Consider the following 7,196-nt stretch of genomic DNA (forward strand, 5'->3'; position numbering starts at 1 on the left):
TATGAAAAGGCTCATACGTTGCGCGTACCGGCATGTATGCCTAACATACTCTCATGTAAAGCATTTTTCTCCAAAACGACTTAATCTCTTAAGACCATACGTCCAAACTACAGATCTGAGTCCCATGCTTCGTCCCAACCCTTAAATTTGATCACTTGGTGGCTTGCAACCACCAAATGAGCCCAACACTAAGAATAACAATGAACTTCCATAAAAATGACTAAATCTCTTGCATGGCTTCATAAAAGCCTCAAAGCTTGCAACTTTATGGCTGAAGGAACTCATTGAGCTTCAAGGGTGGCAACCCTAAGCTCAAAATTGAAGTTGCAAGGTCAAGATCCAATCTTTGGACCTAAAAAGGTCCAAATATTCAAAACCCTAGATCTAGACTTTGAGGAGGAAAGATAGGAGCTTTATACCTCCTCTTGCTTCCAAATAGCGAGCTTGTTTCAGATCCTAGAGCTCAAGGTACTCAAGGGCTTCTTCTCCAACCTTTCCTTTCTTCTTCCAAGTCCTTCTTTTCCAAAATAAGATCAAATATGTCAACACACACACAAGGAAGAGTATGAACGAGTTAGGGTTTCTCTGTTGGTGATGGACAGGTGAGGAGGCCAAAAGGGGAGGCTATAATGATGTATTTATAGGTCCTTAACCCTAAAATTAGGGTTTAGCATCTACCCGCGTATGTTGGGATACCTCTTGGTACGTTGGGCGTACGTACCCGCGTCAGTCGAATCCAATGGCCATTACAGCCCGCATACGCCAAGTTACGCACAACGTACGGCTTATGGGCGGCCCATCTTCATGGCCCACTTCCTAAGTACACTCCAAATGAATCCATTGTCCAAGTGATATTCCAAAACAATTATTAACTCGATAAATTAAATAATACCTCAAGGAACGGGTGTTACATTTCTAAGGTAAAAGGGTGTTGGAGGATGGTAATGAACCCTAAAATGACTTAGAGGCACTTAAATACGAAGGAAACCCTAAAAGATCTTAGGTTTGGCATTAGTAGGTTTCACATCATGACACTTTGTGTCTCACATCGTGAGGATGGTCTGAAATGTGTTTCTCTCATTTTGCCCATGTCGCGTCATGACTACCAAATGATCACGTTGTAACACTCAATTTTTTTTCAAAAATCAATCTTTTGACTCCCTAAAACCCTAAATCGATCCATCTTGGAAAACAGGTGTTATATTAATTGCTATTGATTTTGTGAAGTGTTTAAAATTTTAATCACACCTCAATCGTGTGTGAGGTATGTGTATTTATATTAAGAAAATACAAACTAATCTTCTATATTAATGGAGAGATAATACAAGATACATACAAATTCATATTTAAATAATAAGTTGGTGATTATCTAACATCCCCCCTCAAGTGAATGGGTGGTGCACCGAGTCGTAGGATATCGTGAAATTATTCAAACTGGGAACGCAGAAGACTTTTGGTGAAAATATTTATCACCTGAAGCTTGGAAGAAACGAGTTATGTAGAGTTTACCAAAAGCAACCAGTTCTTGAATGAAGTGATAATCTAGATCAATATGTTTGTCCTATTTATAGGAGACTGGAGTTTGTGTCATGAAGAGAACGCTTTTGTTGTCACATAACAAAGTTGGTTGTTCTGGAGGTAAGGAATGCAACTCTCATAAAGGGTGATTGATCTAAACTATCTCAGTTGCAGTATTAGCCATAACATGATACTCTGATTCACAGCTAGATCTTGAGACAATGGTTTGTTTCTTTTCACTTCAAGAAATCAAGTTGCCATCGAGAAATATGGAGTAGCCATCGGTGGATCGGCGTTTTCAAGGCAACGAGCCCAATCAGCATCGGAGTAGCCCAAGATGTTATTGGTATGTGGACGGTGAAAAATAAGACCAAATAAAATAGTGCCCTATATGTACAACATTATTCGTTTTACTGATTGAAAGTGGGCATGAGTAGGAGCATGACGATATTGACCTACTTGATTAACAACATATGACAAATCAGGTCAAGTAATATTCAAATATTGTAAAGCTCCAACTAAGGAATGATAGAGAGTAGGATCAGAAAACAATTGTATGTTTGAAGTAAATATTTCATGAGTAGCTAGCAGCATGGGAACTGGTTCAAAATCAAGTAAATTAGCTCGAGTGAGGACATCCTTAGCATATTTGGAATGGCATAAAAACAAACCATAATCGGTATAGCTTGCCTCCAAGCTAATAAAGTAATTAAGATCACCAAAATCTTTGATAGCAAATTTTTGATTTAAGTGAGTAGTAAAATAAGTGATTAGCGATTCTTGATTACCAGTGAGAATGAGATCATCTAAGTAGACCAGCAAGTACATAACATATGAGTGTTTGGCATGGATGAATAAATAGGTGTTTGCACGACTGCAACTGAACCCGTTTGCAAGTAAAACTGAGCTTAGACGATGAAACCATGCTCGTGGGGCTTTTTTTAGTACATATAGAGCTTTGGAAAACTTGCAAACATGATTAGGGAATTTAAGATCAATAAATCCAAGAGGTTGCTCCATGAAAACCATTTCGTTTAATTGACCGTGAAGAAAAGCGTTGTTGACATCGAGTTGATGTAGACACCAGTTATGTAAAATAGCAAGCGACAAAACAATGTAAATAGTTGATGCTTTAACAACTGGACTGAAGGTATGAGAGTATTCAAGATCGGGAATTTGAGTGAAACCTTGAGCCACAAGACGTGATTTAAATCATTCTATCGAATCATCAGAGTTGTTTTCCGTGCTATACACCCATTTGGAGCCTACCATGTTAGAGGCAGGCTCGTCCCAGCAGGTGGGCGATAGGGGTGACCGTCTAGGGCCCATATTTTAAAAGGGCCCAAATTTTTTTAAGGAAATTGTTATATTTAGAAAATAGTACAATGAATTTTTTTTTTTTTAGTTATTGAGATATTATAAAAAAAACTTGATGACATTTGTGTATTTTAAGGGCCTAACTTTTTCTTTCACCCTAGGCCCAAAATATGTTTGGAAGAGCTTGATTAGAGGCCATTGGACAAGCAGCTAAAGTCCACGTGGGATTTTGTTTAAGAGTGTCCATTTCAACCTGCATTACAAGCATCCACTTCGGATTTTTGGCGACTGTCTTGAGCTAAATTTGAGTATGAAGTAGGTGCATTAGTGGCATAAGTATGGAGGTTGGGACATGAAGACACATAATGCCAATTTGTTCCTCATAATTGACAGTGGGGATGACGACGACCTCCACGTCCATGGCCACCATTAGAACCACCAAGAGAACCACTACCATTAGAACCACCACGAGAATAATGTTGTTGACGCCCACGAGAGTTTTTGGACATGTTTTATTGAGACACAAAGGCAGCGGGAGGAGTAGTGTGACCATGAAGTGTTTGAAGGAATAACTCATGGCCATCAGCCTGTGCAACTAAATCTCTGAAAAAGTGGGGATTGTTTAGATGTTTGAATAGTTGTGGAGAAAGTTTTGAATGAGGCTCCCAATCTACAAAGAAATCAATGAATTTTGTCCATCTCCTCAACAGGTTGGCCAATGGCAGTAAGTTTATCACAAGTCTTGAATTTGCGAGCATAATCAAAAATATAAGTTGTACCTTTTGTCATTTGATGAAGAGAATCTTGTAAAGAGTGAATACATTCAATAAATGAGTTATTGTAAGCGGTCTGCAAGGCAGACCAGATAGCATGAGAAGTGGAGAGGTCAAGGACCTCGACAACAGCCTCCTCAGTGAAAGAGGGATTTAATAGAATGACAACCTTCTGGTCAAAATCAGTCCATGTAAAGAACACAGGATTCGAGACTAATTCGTTATTTGCTTCAATTGTTGCAGGAGGAGCGATGGAGGTGCCATTAATATGACTTAAAAGCATTTGAGGCATCATTTGATTCCTCCATAGAAGGTAATTGGTGGAAGAGAGTTTAATAAGAATCATATGAAAAGAGTATTCACAGTGAAAGTATCGTCTATAGAAGGTTTACATGGTGATGAGATGCCAGGAAGAAATCGGAGGGTTCAAGGTAAAAAAAAACCAACATATTTTGAGGGAGGAATCCGGTTTATTAGGCTGATACCATGTAAAGTGTTTATAGTTTAAAGCACACCTGAATCTGTGTGAGGTCTGTGTATTTATATTAACAAAATACACACTAACCTCCTATGTATTTATATTAACAAAATACAAGCTAATCTCATGTGCTAAAGAATATATAATACAAGATACATACAAATACATATTTAAATAATAAGTTTGTGATTATCTAATAGATTTATTTGCAAACATATATATATATATATATATATATATATATATATATATATATATATATATATATATATATATATATATATATATATATATATATATATATATATATGAGTGCTCAAAACTTTAGAAATAGTGGTAAGCTGGTCATGTTTTATCCACATGCATGTCAGCTCCCCCGGTCCCATCATCCAAATAAAAACAATAATCCGAGAAATTTTCAACACACAGTAGACAATGCAGTGAGTGTAATTACTTTTTCACCAAGATGAAATTATTAACATATAGTATATTTTATCTTGTTTGTACATTCCAAAAAAAAATAGGCAAATAGATTTTACACATAGGATTAAGATGTGTTCCAATTTTTAGAAACTCGCATTTCTTAATTATCTGATAGATATAAAGTGATCATAAACATTCATCAAACTATTACACCTGAAAATAGATCACAATTCTCATATTTAAAAATAAGTGATTTAATATTCCAGATCCAATAACTAAATTAATATCCTTGAGGATTTCATCACACAAGGATCCAATTAAAACACAAAATTATACTGTACATGAGATCATATATGACGTGAAGAAAACCTACGAGCATTCACCTAACACTTGCGCGATTCGAAGTCTGTACATATAAAAATCATCACCATGATTGCCTTCATCAAAATTCTGTGAATAACTAACAGCATCGTAGTGGAACACCAAAGGTTTAGAAGATCCGTATATGCTCTTCTTGCTTTCTTCAACTACCTTGTTCATCAGCTTCTTCAACTTCCGTCTTTGGTGATGATGATTGTCGCTTCTGGTGCTTTTGATTCGGGTGTATTGTTCATCGACGGGGACGCACGACGGCGACATACAGGCGGAGAAGTAGAACGAACGCCGTGGAGTGGTGGAGCCGATGAAGTTGGTTGTATTTGTATTCGCCATTTTTGGAGAGTCGTGAGCGTTGTGAGTTGTGAATTGTGAATTTGTGATAATGAATGGGATTTTGAAGCGATAATGTGGAGATTTTATGGTTTGTTGATGGAGGGCAATTTGGTAATTTTGTACCGGAACTGAGAGTGTGGAAATAGCGTAGTGGACGCGTATTTACCTTTTTCTGTTATCATGTATGTCGTTGGTGAGTTAATTATCTTCATTGCTGTCGGTTGGAGTGCAACAATTTTACTTTTTTGTTAATCACAAAATTATCTTAAAATGTTGTTTTGTTTTTGTATTATTTTTTAGAATATATTCTAAGACATATTGACATAGCATTTATTTACTTATAAAATAAATTTATAATCAAGATTATTACCAAAACTGAATTTAATTTTATCAGTAACCGACTAATTGGTTCGTCATTTTGTAAAATCTTATTTTTGGCTTTATAAAGGTAGTGTAATTTCTATATGGTAGATCAATTGTTCAAGTTTTAATGTTTTAGTTAGAAGTTTGTTAGAAGATGGTATGTGACTTAGTGTAGTGTCTTAGCATATTGTCCAAAGGACGAACCGTTTGCCCCTATCTTTGCAAAAGCAGAAAACCATAATGGACAGCTAGAACCTCAATTTATAGATTTATTATGGGAAAATGACCTTTGAGGGTAATAAAGTATTCGTCTTGTATTCATTAGGTCCCTTATCTTTTTTTTGTCTTTATTATACCATTGAACTTATAATCCCTGTTCACCAAAACCCTTGATACCGGTTGTTGTAGGTTACTACTTATGTGGATATTACGTGGCATTATGTGCCATAAACTGGGCTTATTAATTGCAAAGTTACAGTACTGCATCGTTCTTGCCCGTTCTTGCCCTAGATCGACATGTCTTCTTCTTCTTCTTCTTCTATTTCTTCCAAACGAAATGTTGAATTTCAACCTGAAAACCCTTGTTACTGTGGGTTGCCATCTCGTGTACGAACTTCACGAACTAAAGACAATCCAGGAAAAAAATTCAGATTGTGCCCAAACTCCATGGTAAAGCAATTGTTTTTTACTTTTCGTTTAATCTTCTTTCTTTAACCAATTTGTTACTTTTTTCAAGAATGAAGGACCAAAATGCAAGTTCTGGGAATGGTTGGAGCCCGAAACCCCTGAAAATGAAGTCAATTCTGGGAAGGACAAAAAAGAACCGTGCAATTTAACCCTCAAAGTTTCTATATTGGAAAACGAGATCAGCATATGTAAGATGAAGATGGAACAAGAAAATTTGGTTGTTAGACAAGAGTTTGAAAAACTCAAATGGAAGCTATTTACTCATAAAGTTGTGATGATTGTGTTGTTTCTGTTGTTTGTGTTTAAGAAGTAGTTTAGCCCTTAATTTAACCCTTAGTTTAGCTGTATTCAAAGACTAAATGTAATCCTTAATGTTGTAATTTGTTTGATGTATTATGACTAAATCTTTTTGATTAATGATAGTTTGATGTTTTGAGTGCTTTCCAAGAAGTATTAATTTGTTTAAAAGGTTAATGAATTGGACATGATGCATGGGTAAAATGGTCCAGATTAAATTTGGCAGTCAATTGTTATTGTGTTGATGTGATCCAAGGGTAAAATGGTCCAGATTAAATTTGGCAGTCAATTGTTATTGTGTTGATGTGATCCAAGGGTAAAATGGTCCAGATTAACCACATTGGATACATCAAACATTTCTTAATGTATTAAGACTAAATCTTGGCATTAATCAATTGTTAATGTCTTGATGTGATCCAAGGGTAAAATGGTCCATATTAAATTTGGCAGTAATCAATTGTCAATGTGTTGATGTGATCCAAGGGTAATATGGTCCAGATTAACGACAACAACAACACCAAACTTTGCTTAATGTAGTAATACTAAATTTACTTGATTTATGATAGATAATATAAGATTAAACAATCTATATGCAAATAACCGTACACCAAAGCATATAGATAAAAGAC

The 7,196-nt window shown here is 35.8% G+C and overlaps 1 long non-coding RNA gene across 1 annotated transcript; it reads left to right on the plus strand.

Moving 5' to 3' along the window:
- The first annotated feature begins 5,941 nt into the window (after window positions 1-5,941).
- Window positions 5,942-6,710, plus strand: LOC145100716 (uncharacterized). The gene is made up of 2 exons (XR_013705213.1): window positions 5,942-6,252; window positions 6,320-6,710. It is a non-coding gene; the product is annotated as an uncharacterized LOC145100716 (long non-coding RNA).
- The last annotated feature ends 486 nt before the right edge of the window (window positions 6,711-7,196 follow it).

This window comes from Lactuca serriola, chromosome 4 (genome assembly GCF_051521515.1).
Source record: "Lactuca serriola cultivar US96UC23 chromosome 4, Lser_US96UC23_V15, whole genome shotgun sequence".
NCBI lineage: Eukaryota > Viridiplantae > Streptophyta > Magnoliopsida > Asterales > Asteraceae > Lactuca > Lactuca serriola.